The following is a 13,020-nucleotide window of genomic DNA, read 5'->3' as shown; positions in this document are numbered from 1 at the left end:
ATAAATTCGTCGCCAAGACGATGGCATACAAAACAAAAAAGATTTGGTCGCGAGAGTTACTTAGATGACTGCAAAACGACGTTGTTTTTTAAGCAGAATGTAAAACAATCAAATTAAAAAACGGGAGTTACGACGCCCTTAACACATCGTGTGTATTAAACTTCCCTGGTAAGTACTATTATTATTGTACTTATACACCTGTTGGAGTATTTCGGACAGTTTCGAATTTAAAATTAATGAAAACCCGACACATAATAAAGACGCAAAAGTAAAATGAACATTCATTGAAAAAGTTATTATTTAAGAAAGACAACATGATCGTACAATTCCGCCCAAACCTCGATGTTCGCAAGTGAGATGATAAATAAATACTTCCCTGTATTCGATCAATTAACTTTAGCGTATCGTTGTTCTGCCAACAAACAGCCGGGTGCAAAATATTTCCGTCCTGTGATATGCTCACAAATATTCTCGATATTAATATCATACCCTCGCGTATGTACTTTCTATTAGCTCTTTAGTGATCCCTCGCATCCTTGGCCAAGTCATGTTTCGAATATGTGAACATTTTATTCGACCATACATGACCGGCGGGATGATAAAATTGTAAACAAGAGAGAGGTAAAATCAATTTCGAATTTCGGCTCGTTTACGAATTGTTGCGCCTGTTATCGTCGAAAATGATTACATTTGTTGTATTTTGAGGCATTTAAGCAGTAATAATTAGGGCATGACATCATCAAAATCGTCAAGTGAGATCTTGAAATTGCAAATTCCGTAAATAAAATTGTGAATTACTCGGTAACGAATTCAGCTTCAATGACCGTCGGGGTATTGTTTTGTTGAAAATTATAATTAATGTGAGAGCGCCCAAAACATACAGTCCATACCGATGCGACTGCAATTTATATGGCCGCACTTGGCGTGGCGCGTTTATTAATAGTGTAAAATAAATTAAACGAATATCAATTATAACCAAGCCTGTCAGCGTGTTTATTTTCTGTGGGCAAGAATCGTAAAATACCATCTTGGGACAAATTCACTTCTATTATAAAATCTAATTTTTCAGTTATTATCGTTATACAAATAACGTGTGGCAACTTTTTAATTTATCGTCGACCAAAAAACCGCCCCACACTCGTCCAAACGTGTGTCAAGCTTGACCGACAGGAACAGATTCATCGACGACTTTAATTAGGGAAAATATGTATTTTGTTGGGAATGCTAAACAAATGTAACAAAACGCATTTTTTTGTGATATAACTTTGTATTTTCGGAAACGGATTGCCGTGAAAGGTAAAATTTGATCTAAATTAATCGCAAAAATGTTTTATTTTAAATGTAACAAAACACATTTTGCGATATAACCTTGTATTTTCGAAAACGGGTGTCCTGAGAAGTAAAATATGATCTAAATTAATCGCAAAAATGTTTTATTTTAAATGTAACAAAACACATTTTTCGCAATACAACTGTATTTTCGGATACCGGGTGTCATGAAGAGTAAAATAGGATCTGAATTAACCGTAAATAATGTTTCATTCCAAATGTATTAAAACGCATTTTTTTGCGATATAATTTTGTATTTTCGAAAACGGGGCGTCATGAAATATATTAATCTAATGTTTTATCTATTGTCTAACTAACGTCTGGTACATATCATTTTCGGGGAGAACTCTAGCCCGCGAAACGTCATTCAATTTAAAATAGAGAATGTTCCACGCATTCCAAAACGGAAAATCACCAGTAAGTCGACAGGGATTCAACCCTTCGGATTCAGTATTCAATATCCCCCGTGTCAGAAATTTCTGAAGATTGGAACAAAGAACCCGTCAAACCGCCGCGGAAGAAGGGGAGTATTTTTTGCACTAATAATTAGGGCGTGGCATTATCAATATCGTCAAGAAACTGGTGAATTTTCAAATTCCATAAATAAAATTGTGAATTGCTCGGTAACATTTTAGCTATAATTATCGCCGGGGTATTGTTTTGTTGAAAACATGTTGAAACTTGGGGGAATTAGTTACAATTAGCGCCTGACCTCTATTAGGCACTCGAGCACTCAAAAAAAAAAGCACTCGAGTCCAATCTTTTTAGCATTAAGTCGCATACGTAAGATATCCTGTAAAAGAAGTGCTGTTCATTAACGCCATCTCGTTTTATGACCACGCAGAAATGCCTTTATTGTCGAATTATTCAATCACTATTTTAAATCAACATTCAGGATTGGCACAATTTCAGATTTGCGAAGTTTATCACCATAGAAAAACATGAGAAAGTTAGTTATCGTCTTAATAAATATCAGCATCACGGTATCGACAATAATATTACCATTCGCATAAAATTGGGACCGTAAATTTACAAATCTTGATAGGTAATATTAAAGCCAACGCAAATGTTAATTTGAGTCCTCAATGTCTTCAACCGCTGTTGCCGATGTGAACAAACGGGTAAACCCGAAATATAAAACTTCGATGGCCACCGACCCGCAAGAATTCATATTTGTAAAAAAGAGAGGGCGGGAATATAGATTAACAAAACCTGAATATCGCCGCCAAAACGATCGGTGACAAGAACAATTAGCGTATACAACGGAATTAACCAGTAAAAAGGCTTTGTTGCCGATTTTTTAATGTTTCGCCCAACGTTCCAAAAATATTTGTTATTCGGTACTCGTTAAAAATATTCAATTCAATAAAATATTGAATTTTGCCCACCCGTACTCGCATATCAATGAGAAATAGTTGTGTAAATATCGCAAAATGCCACGTGCTTTCAACATTGTGATTACAATAAAATGGCACTTAATGGTATTTTGTGAATTTGGTGATTTTGCAAATCTGTGACATGCTGCTAAAAGTTTCGTCTGGTTTGAAAATCGTGCACTTTGGTCACAATACATCCAAAGTGACTATAACACTTTACTAACACTTTTATAGTCATTTTGAATTCAACGATATCATTGATAGTCACATGACCACGTTCGTTCAAAGAAAGGCACTGCCTAGTATTCCAACATCTGGTTTCAAAGACGCGGAGCGTTTTGCGGGAGAAGCGGAATCCGTGTGCTTGTATAATAATCATAATATAAACAAGAATTTTGCGGTTAATGCAAAAGCTTTATCTCCTATGTCTGCATCTCATAGGTTAGAATCCCGGTAAATATCGTTATGATATGCAGAATTGAGTTACAAAAGTACTAGTATGTTACTTATTTGTCAACTTAATACTCGAAAATATTTGTTAACTTTGAATTTTTATTCCATTCAAAATCGGAAAAAAGTGCTATTTCCCTTCAAAATCGGAAAAAAGTGCTATTTCGCAGTCCCTAAAAAAAGTTGCGAAAGTGCTTCGCAATTTTCGCAAAAAAGTGCGCTAATAGTGAACACTGGCCAACAGTATGACAGAAGCGTGTCACAAATCTAAGTCTCACTAGAAGACTGCGACATGGACGCAGCGACTTAGATTACATTAGACATGTGTCCTGTTCTGTCACATCAAGTCTGAAATAATTATATGCCTCGAGTGAGGATCGAACTCACGACCTTGAGATTATGAGACTCACGCGCTGCCTACTGCGCGATCGAGGCTCCCTTCAAAGCGGGCAATATATATAAAAATTACACTTGTTTCGTCATTCATTGTTCGAAAAGGTTTTGTGTGCCAACAGTATGACAGAAGCGTGTTACAAATCCAAGTCTCATGGAAGACTGCGACATAAACGTAGCGCCTCAGATTACATTAGACATGTGTTCTTTCTGTCGCATCAAGTCTTAAAGATTTATGTGCCTCGAGTGAGGATCGAACTCACGACCTTGAGATTATGAGACTCACGCGCTGCCTACTGCGCCATCGAGGCTCCCATCAAAGCGAGCAATATATATAACAAATTCTATTTGTTTCGTCATCTATTGTTCAAAACGAATTTGTGTGCCAACGGTATGACAGATGCGTGTCACAAATCCAAGTGTCAATGGAAGACTGCGACATGAACGTAGCGTCTTATATTAGATTAGACATGTGTTCTTTCTGTCGCATGAAGTCTAAAATATTTATGTGCCTCGAGTGAGGATAGAACTTACGACCTTGAGATTATGAGACTCACGCGCTGCCTACTGCGCCATCGAGGCTCCCATCAAAGCGAGCAATATATATAACAAATTCTATATGTTTCGTCATTTATTGTTCAAAAAGAATTCGTGTGCCAACGGTATGACAGATGCGTGTCACAAATCCAAGTCTCAATGGAAGAATGCAACATGAACGTAGCGTCTTATATTACATTAGACATGTGTTCTTTCTGTCGCATGAAGTCTAAAATATTTATGTGCCTCGAGTGAGGATCGAACTCTCGACCTTGAGATTATGAGACTCACGCGCTGCCTACTGCGCCATCGAGGCTCCCATCGAAGCGAGCAATATATATAACAAATTCTATTTGTTTCGTCATTTATTGTTCAAAAAGGATTTGCGTGCCAACAGTATGACAGAAGCGTGTCACGAATCCAAGTCTCATTGGAAGACTGCGAGATAAACGTAGCACCTTAGATTACATTAGACATGTGTTCCTTTCTGTAGCATCAAGTCTAAAATGTTTATGTGCCTCGAGTGAGGATCGAACTCACGACCTGGAGATTATGAGACTCACGCGCTGCCTACTGCGCCATCGAGGCTCCCATCAAAGCGAGCAATATATATAATAAATTCTATTGGTTCGTCATTTATTGTTCAAAAAGGATTTGCGTGCCAACAGTATGACAGAAGCGTGTCACAAATCCAAGTCTCATTGGAAGACTGCAAAATAAACGTAGCGCCTTAGATTACATAAGACATGTGTTCTTTCTGTCGCATCAAGTCTAAAATATTTATGTGCCTCGAGTGAGGATCGAACTCACGACCTTGAGATTATGAGACTCACGCACTGCCTACTGCGCAATCCAGGCTTCTATCACGAAGAGCCATATATATAACAAAATCAATGAATAACGTCATTGATTGTTCTGAAATGACTTGTGTGCCAGCATCATGACAAGAGCGGGTTACGAAACCAAGTCTCAATCAGACACTGCGACCTGAACGCAGCAGCTTAGATTACAATAGACGTGTTTATGTTCTTTCGCATCAGGTCTAAGTTATACGATCCGACCCGAGTTTAAGGATTTGTGTGCAAAAAATATGACAGAAGTGGGATTCGAACCCACGCCTCCATCGGAGACTGCGACCTGAACGCAGCGCCTTAGACCGCTCGGCCATTCTGCCTTTCTATGCACACAGGGTAGCAAATAAAATATAGGAACCCTATTGAAATCTTATAAAGTGAAAACGAGTGAAGTAATTCAGTGTTTTAGGAAACCGAAATTGGAATCAACTCCAAAAGCTAGATATCACGGTAGATATGTCTTTCTGGACTATCGCATCAGGTCTAAAGTATTTAATATTCCCCAAGTGAGTATTGAACTCACGACCTTGAGACTCACACGCTGCCTACTGCGCCATAGAGGCCCCCATCACATCGGGAAATATGTTCAACAAAATCTACTATTTTTGCATTTATTATTTGAAAAGTATTTGTGTGCCAACAGTATGACAGAAGCGTGTCACAAATCCAAGTCTCAATGGAAGACTGCGACATGAACGTAGCGTCTTATATTACATTAGACATGTGTTCTTTCTGTCGCATGAAGTCTAAAATATTTATGTGCCTCGAGTGAGGATCGAACTCACGACCTTGAGACTATTAGACTCACGCGCTGCCTACTGCGCCATCGAGGCTCCCATCAAAGCGAGCAATATATATAACAAATTCTATTGGTTCGTCATTTATTGTTCAAAAAGGATTTGCGTGCCAACAGTATGACAGAAGCGTGTCACAAATCCAAGTATCATTGGAAGACTGCGAAATAAACGTAGCGCCTTAGATCGAACTGACGACCTTGAGATTATGAGAGTCACGCACTGCCTACTGCGCAATCCAGGCTTCTATCACGAAGAGCCATATATATTACAAAGCAATGATTAACGTCATTGATTGTTATGAAATGACTTGTGTGCCAGCATTATGACAAGAGCGGGTTACGAAACCAAGTCTCAATCAGACACTGCGACCTGAACGCAGCAGCTTAGATTACAATAGACGTGTTTATGTTCTTTCGCATCAGGTCTAAGTTATACGATATGACCCGAGTTTAAGGATTTGTGTGCAAAAAATATGACAGAAGTGGGATTCAAACCCACGCCTCCATCGGAGACTGCGACCTGAACGCAGCGCCTCAGACCGCTCGGCCATCCTGCCTTTCTATGCACACAGGGTAGCAAATAAAATATAGGAACCCTATTGAAATCTCATAAAGTGAAATCGAGTGAAGTAATTCAGTGTTTTAGGAAACCGAAATTGGAATCAACTCCAAAAGCTAGATATCACGGTAGATATGTCTTTCTGGACTGTCGCATCAGATCTAAAGTATTTAATGTTCCCCAAGTGAGTATTGAACTCACGACCTTGAGACTCACACGCTGCCTACTGCACCATAGAGGCCCCCATCACATCGGGAAATATGTTCAACGGAATCTACTATTTTTGCATTTATTGTTTGAAAAGTATTTGTGTGCCAACAGTATGACAGAAGCGTGTCACAAATCCAAGTCTCACTAGAAGACTGCGACATGGACGCAGCGCCTTAGATTACATTAGACTTGTGTTCTTTCTGTCGCATCAAGTCTAAAATAATTATATGCCTCGAGTGAGGATCGAACTCACGACCTTGAAATTATGAGACTCACGCGCTGCCTACTGCGCCATCGAGGCTTCCTTCAAAGCGAGCAATATATATAAAAATTACACTTGTTTCGTCATTCATTGTTCGAAAAGGTTTTGTGTGCTAACAGTATGACTAGGGATGGGCAATGTAGAATAATTTACTATTCTAGAATATTCTAGAATAGTTAAATCGAATCCAGAATACCGAATCCTATTCTATTTTTATACTTATTCAAATAGTGGGAATTTCTACATTGCTGGATTTAGATGGTAAAAAATTGCAAATGTATTACTTACTATAAATGTATTATCTATTTGGAAATGTCCTGAACATTGGATTTCATTTGATACTAAACAGGCAGTTCCCAGGACAATAAAATTTAGGAATATTACAATATTTTTTGCCTTCAATTGTTCCAAATGTATGTAATCCCTAAATACTAATAAATACTGATATGCTAAATTAAGACACGCTTTACACACTTTAATAGTAAGCGGTTAAATACAAAATAGACATGTAACGGCGTTAAATCATTATTAATGTAAGTCTGCCGAGTATACTAAAACATACCCGCTGAGAACCAGCGTGTGGCCACTGCAACCTATGCGCCGTTGTAAAATATTAAATTTAACCACTATCAATTAAAATCAACCATTTATTCTGTGAGAGCAAGACACGTAAAACCAAGTTCCCGTAAACGCGATTTCGTACTTAGTTATTAGGTAATAACATCTGAAGACGAACTCATTTTCTATGATTATCGTTACATATCATTATCTACCCAGACTTGGCCCTACTCGAATTCAATACGTCACTAGCTTCGCCAGATGCGGCACCTTTTTTCAAAATTCATCGGCGACTAAAATACTACAGACTTCCGATCAAACGTGCGTCTATCTTGAACGATAGAAATGTTATCATTAATCATTATCTACCCAGACTTAGCCCTACTCAAATTCAATACGTCACTCTCTTCGCCAGATGCGGCAACTTTTTTCAAAATTTATCGGCGACTAAAATACTACAGACACTCGATCAAACGTGCGCCTATCTTGAACGATAGGAATGTTATCAATAATCATTATCTACCCAGACTTAGCCCTACTCAAATTCAATACGTCATTATCTTCGCCAGATGCGGCAATTTTTTTCAAAATTTATCGGCGACTAAAATCAAACGTGCGTCTATCTTGAACGATAGAAACGGATCGAAAAATATGTAATCTTTTGAGAGTGAAATTTAAATGTGACAGTTGTTCGCGTTTTGCGATATAACTTTGTATTTCGGAAAATGGTATGATAAAATTATTCGTAAATAATATTTGATTTAAATTAATGGCGAGTAATGTTATAACATTTAACGCCCGGCTTTTGGTTTACGTGCATCATTTTTTTGGGAAAACTCGTAGGTCGCGAAAAATCATTTAATTTAAAATGAGGCAAGGCACGTCTGTAAACAATTAAAGATTGTTGCATTTAGATTATCGGAATATCATCACTAAGTAACGTTAAGATTATCGGAATATCACCAGTAAATAACGCTAGCTAGATAGCAAAGAAGGAAAACGCAAAAATGGTGCAATAACGAGTCCTCGGCGTGAGGTTATATTGCCGACTTCTTGTCTTGAATATGCCGATTGAAATTACAGTGTTTGATGTTTACCGATTTACGGGTTCTTCGCGAGCAGACGCAAGTTTAATTAAACGAGAGAGATTTCCACGCGAGAAAAACGCTCGTCTATAATTGATAAATTAGAAACCCGAAATACAAAAATTGACTCTTGGCGCCGGAGAGGCGGAAACCGAATCCTGTTATCGGATCCCGTTGGATTCGAATACTTTGGGATTCGAATCCTCCGGATTCGGTATTCTATATTGCCCATCCCTAAGTATGACAGAAGCGTGTCACAAATCCAAGTCTCATGGAAGACTGCGACATAAACGTAGCGCCTTAGATTACATTAGACATATGTTCTTTCTGTCGCATGAAGTCTAAAATATTTATGTGCCTCGAGTGAGGATCGAAATCACGACCTTGAGATTATGAGACTCACGCGCTGCCTACTGCGCCATCGAGGGTCCCACCAAAGCGAGCAAGATATATAACAAATTCCATTGGTTCGTCATTTATTGTTCAAAAAGGATTTGCGTGCCAACAGTATGACAGAAGCGTGTCACAAATCCAAGTCTCATGGAAGACTGCGACATAAACGTAGCGCCTTAGATTACATTAGACATATGTTCTTTCTGTCGCATGAAGTCTAAAATATTTATGTGCCTCGAGTGAGGATCGAACTCACGACCTTGAGATTATGAGACTCACGCGCTGCCTACTGCGCCATCGAGGCTCCCTTCAAAGCGAGCAATATATATAAAAATTACACTTGTTTCGTCATTCGTTGTTCGAAATAGTTTTGTGTGCCAACAGTATGACAGAAGCGTGTCACAAATCCAAGTCTCATGGAAGACTGCGACATAAACGTAGCGCCTTAGATTACATTAGACATGTGTTCTTTCTGTCGCACCAAGTCTAAAATATTTATGTGCCTCGAGTGAGGATCGAACTCACGACCTTGAGATTATGAGACTCACGCGCTGCCTACTGCGCCATCGAGGCTCCCATCAAAGCGAGCAATATATATAACAAATTCTATTGGTTCGTCATTTATTGTTCAAAAAGGATTTGTGTGCCAACGGTATGACAGATGCGTGTCACAAATCCAAGTCTCAATGGAAGACTGCGACATGAACGTAGCGTCTTATATTACATTAGACATGTGTTCTTTCTGTCGCATGAAGTCTAAAATATTTATGTGCCTCGAGAGAGGATCGAACTCGCGACCTTGAGATTATGAGACTCACGCGCTGCCTACTGCGCCATCGAGGCTCCCATCAAAGCGAGCAATATATATAACAAATTCTGTTTGTTTCGTCATTTATTGTTCAAAAAGGATTTGCGTGCCAACAGTATGAAAGAAGCGTGTCACAAATCCAAGTCTCATTGGAAGACTGCGAAATAAACGTAGCGCCTTAGATCGAACTGACGACCTTGAGATTATGAGAGTCACGCACTGCCTACTGCGCAATCCAGGCTTCTATCACGAAGAGCCATATATATTACAAAGCAATGAATAACGTCATTGATTGTTCTGAAATGACTTGTGTGCCAGCATTATGACAGGAGCGGGTTACGAAACCAAGTCTCAATCAGACACTGCGACCTGAACGCAGCAGCTTAGATTACAATAGACGTGTTTATGTTCTTTCGCATCAGGTCTAAGTTATACGATCCGACCCGAGTTTAAGGATTTGTGTGCAAAAAATATGACAGAAGTGGGATTCGAACCCACGCCTCCATCGGAGACTGCGACCTGAACGCAGCGCCTTAGACCGCTCGGCCATTCTGCCCTTCTATGCACACAGGGTAGCAAATAAAATATAGGAACCCTATTGAAATCTTATAAAGTGAAAACGAGTGAAGTAATTCAGTGTTTTAGGAAACCGAAATTGGAATCAACTCCAAAAGCTAGATATCACGGTAGATATGTCTTTCTGGACTATCGCATCAGGTCTAAAGTATTTAATATTCCCCAAGTGAGTATTGAACTCACGACCTTGAGACTCACACGCTGCCTACTGCGCCATAGAGGCCCCCATCACATCGGGAAATATGTTCAACAAAATCTACTATTTTTGCATTTATTGTTTGAAAAGTATTTGTGTGCCAACAGTATGACAGAAGCGTGTCACAAATCCAAGTCTCAATGGAAGACTGCGACATGAACGTAGCGTCTTATATTACATTAGACATGTGTTCTTTCTGTCGCATGAAGTCTAAAATATTTATGTGCCTCGAGTGAGGATCGAACTCACGCGCTGCCTACTGCGCCATCGAGGCTCCCATCAAAGCGAGCAATATATATAACAAATTCTATTGGTTCGTCATTTATTGTTCAAAAAGGATTTGCGTGCCAACAGTATGACAGAAGCGTGTCACAAATCCAAGTATCATTGGAAGACTGCGAAATAAACGTAGCGCCTTAGATCGAACTGACGACCTTGAGATTATGAGAGTCACGCACTGCCTACTGCGCAATCCAGGCTTCTATCACGAAGAGCCATATATATTACAAAGCAATGATTAACGTCATTGATTGTTATGAAATGACTTGTGTGCCAGCATTATGACAAGAGCGGGTTACGAAACCAAGTCTCAATCAGACACTGCAACCTGAACGCAGCAGCTTAGATTACAATAGACGTGTTTATGTTCTTTCGCACCAGGTCTAAGTTATACGATATGACCCGAGTTTAAGGATTTGTGTGCAAAAAATATGACAGAAGTGGGATTCGAACCCACGCCTCCATCGGAGACTGCGACCTGAACGCAGCGCCTCAGACCGCTCGGCCATCCTGCCTTTCTATGCACACAGGGTAGCAAATAAAATATAGGAACCCTATTGAAATCTCATAAAGTGAAATCGAGTGAAGTAATTCAGTGTTTTAGGAAACCGAAATTGGAATCAACTCCAAAAGCTAGATATCACGGTAGATATGTCTTTCTGGACTGTCGCATCAGATCTAAAGTATTTAATGTTCCCCAAGTGAGTATTGAACTCACGACCTTGAGACTCACACGCTGCCTACTGCACCATAGAGGCCCCCATCACATCGGGAAATATGTTCAACAAAATCTACTATTTTTGCATTTATTGTTTGAAAAGTATTTGTGTGCCAACAGTATGACAGAAGCGTGTCACAAATCCAAGTCTCACTAGAAGACTGCGACATGGACGCAGCGCCTTAGATTACATTAGACATGTGTTCTTTCTGTCGCATCAAGTCTAAAATAATTATATGCCTCGAGTGAAGATCGAACTCACGACCTTGAAATTATGAGACTCACGCGCTGCCTACTGCGCCATCGAGGCTTCCTTCAAAGCGAGCAATATATATAAAAATTACACTTGTTTCGTCATTCATTGTTCGAAAAGGTTTTGTGTGCTAACAGTATGACAGAAGCGTGTCACAAATCCAAGTCTCATGGAAGACTGCGACATAAACGTAGCGCCTTAGATTACATTAGACATATGTTCTTTCTGTCGCATGAAGTCTAAAATATTTATGTGCCTCGAGTGAGGATCGAACTCACGACCTTGAGATTATGAGACTCACGCGCTGCCTACTGCGCCATCGAGGGTCCCACCAAAGCGAGCAAGATATATAACAAATTCCATTGGTTCGTCATTTATTGTTCAAAAAGGATTTGCGTGCCAACAGTATGACAGAAGCGTGTCACAAATCCAAGTCTCATGGAAGACTGCGACATAAACGTAGCGCCTTAGATTACATTAGACATATGTTCTTTCTGTCGCATGAAGTCTAAAATATTTATGTGCCTCGAGTGAGGATCGAACTCACGACCTTGAGATTATGAGACTCACGCGCTGCCTACTGCGCCATCGAGGCTCCCTTCAAAGCGAGCAATATATATAAAAATTACACTTGTTTCGTCATTCGTTGTTCGAAATAGTTTTGTGTGCCAACAGTATTACAGAAGCGTGTCACAAATCCAAGTCTCATGGAAGACTGCGACATAAACGTAGCGCCTTAGATTACATTAGACATGTGTTCTTTCTGTCGCACCAAGTCTAAAATATTTATGTGCCTCGAGTGAGGATCGAACTCACGACCTTGAGATTATGAGACTCACGCGCTGCCTACTGCGCCATCGAGGCTCCCCTCAAAGCGAGCAATATATATAACAAATTCTATTGGTTCGTCATTTATTGTTCAAAAAGGATTTGTGTGCCAACGGTATGACAGATGCGTGTCACAAATCCAAGTCTCAATGGAAGACTGCGACATGAACGTAGCGTCTTATATTACATTAGACATGTGTTCTTTCTGTCGCATGAAGTCTAAAATAATTATATGCCTCGAGTGAGGATCGAACTCACGACCTTGAAATTATGAGACTCACGCGCTGCCTACTGCGCCATCGAGGCTTCCTTCAAAGCGAGCAATATATATAAAAATTACACTTGTTTCGTCATTCATTGTTCGAAAAGGTTTTGTGTGCTAACAGTATGACAGAAGCGTGTCACAAATCCAAGTCTCATGGAAGACTGCGACATAAACGTAGCGCCTTAGATTACATTAGACATATGTTCTTTCTGTCGCATGAAGTCTAAAATATTTATGTGCCTCGAGTGAGGATCGAACTCACGACCTTGAGATTATGAGACTCACGCGCTGCCTA

The 13,020-nt window shown here is 39.6% G+C and overlaps 15 non-coding genes across 15 annotated transcripts; all 15 read right to left on the bottom strand.

The window, feature by feature from the left end:
• Positions 1-3,517: 3,517 nt before the first annotated feature.
• Positions 3,518-3,590, bottom strand: Trnam-cau (transfer RNA methionine (anticodon CAU)). The gene has a single exon. It is a non-coding gene; the product is annotated as a tRNA-Met (tRNA).
• A 196-nt stretch (positions 3,591-3,786) lies between these two features.
• On the bottom strand, positions 3,787-3,859 carry Trnam-cau (transfer RNA methionine (anticodon CAU)). The gene has a single exon. It is a non-coding gene; the product is annotated as a tRNA-Met (tRNA).
• A 741-nt stretch (positions 3,860-4,600) lies between these two features.
• On the bottom strand, positions 4,601-4,673 carry Trnam-cau (transfer RNA methionine (anticodon CAU)). Its single transcript has one exon. It is a non-coding gene; the product is annotated as a tRNA-Met (tRNA).
• Positions 4,674-5,176: 503 nt separating this feature from the next.
• Positions 5,177-5,259, bottom strand: Trnal-cag (transfer RNA leucine (anticodon CAG)). The gene has a single exon. It is a non-coding gene; the product is annotated as a tRNA-Leu (tRNA).
• Positions 5,260-5,699: 440 nt separating this feature from the next.
• Positions 5,700-5,772, bottom strand: Trnai-aau (transfer RNA isoleucine (anticodon AAU)). Its single transcript has one exon. It is a non-coding gene; the product is annotated as a tRNA-Ile (tRNA).
• A 437-nt stretch (positions 5,773-6,209) lies between these two features.
• Positions 6,210-6,292, bottom strand: Trnal-cag (transfer RNA leucine (anticodon CAG)). Its single transcript has one exon. It is a non-coding gene; the product is annotated as a tRNA-Leu (tRNA).
• Positions 6,293-6,732: 440 nt separating this feature from the next.
• Positions 6,733-6,805, bottom strand: Trnam-cau (transfer RNA methionine (anticodon CAU)). The gene has a single exon. It is a non-coding gene; the product is annotated as a tRNA-Met (tRNA).
• A 2,228-nt stretch (positions 6,806-9,033) lies between these two features.
• On the bottom strand, positions 9,034-9,106 carry Trnam-cau (transfer RNA methionine (anticodon CAU)). Its single transcript has one exon. It is a non-coding gene; the product is annotated as a tRNA-Met (tRNA).
• Positions 9,107-9,302: 196 nt separating this feature from the next.
• Positions 9,303-9,375, bottom strand: Trnam-cau (transfer RNA methionine (anticodon CAU)). The gene has a single exon. It is a non-coding gene; the product is annotated as a tRNA-Met (tRNA).
• A 197-nt stretch (positions 9,376-9,572) lies between these two features.
• Positions 9,573-9,645, bottom strand: Trnam-cau (transfer RNA methionine (anticodon CAU)). The gene has a single exon. It is a non-coding gene; the product is annotated as a tRNA-Met (tRNA).
• A 438-nt stretch (positions 9,646-10,083) lies between these two features.
• Positions 10,084-10,166, bottom strand: Trnal-cag (transfer RNA leucine (anticodon CAG)). Its single transcript has one exon. It is a non-coding gene; the product is annotated as a tRNA-Leu (tRNA).
• A 927-nt stretch (positions 10,167-11,093) lies between these two features.
• On the bottom strand, positions 11,094-11,176 carry Trnal-cag (transfer RNA leucine (anticodon CAG)). The gene has a single exon. It is a non-coding gene; the product is annotated as a tRNA-Leu (tRNA).
• A 978-nt stretch (positions 11,177-12,154) lies between these two features.
• On the bottom strand, positions 12,155-12,227 carry Trnam-cau (transfer RNA methionine (anticodon CAU)). The gene has a single exon. It is a non-coding gene; the product is annotated as a tRNA-Met (tRNA).
• A 196-nt stretch (positions 12,228-12,423) lies between these two features.
• On the bottom strand, positions 12,424-12,496 carry Trnam-cau (transfer RNA methionine (anticodon CAU)). Its single transcript has one exon. It is a non-coding gene; the product is annotated as a tRNA-Met (tRNA).
• Positions 12,497-12,693: 197 nt separating this feature from the next.
• Trnam-cau (transfer RNA methionine (anticodon CAU)) lies at positions 12,694-12,766 on the bottom strand. The gene has a single exon. It is a non-coding gene; the product is annotated as a tRNA-Met (tRNA).
• Positions 12,767-13,020: the final 254 nt, after the last annotated feature.

This window comes from Styela clava, chromosome 10, assembly GCF_964204865.1.
Source record: "Styela clava chromosome 10, kaStyClav1.hap1.2, whole genome shotgun sequence".
Classification (NCBI taxonomy): domain Eukaryota; kingdom Metazoa; phylum Chordata; class Ascidiacea; order Stolidobranchia; family Styelidae; genus Styela; species Styela clava.
The sequence above is the reverse complement of the archived record's forward strand: the minus strand, read 5'-3'. Positions and strand labels throughout refer to the sequence as shown.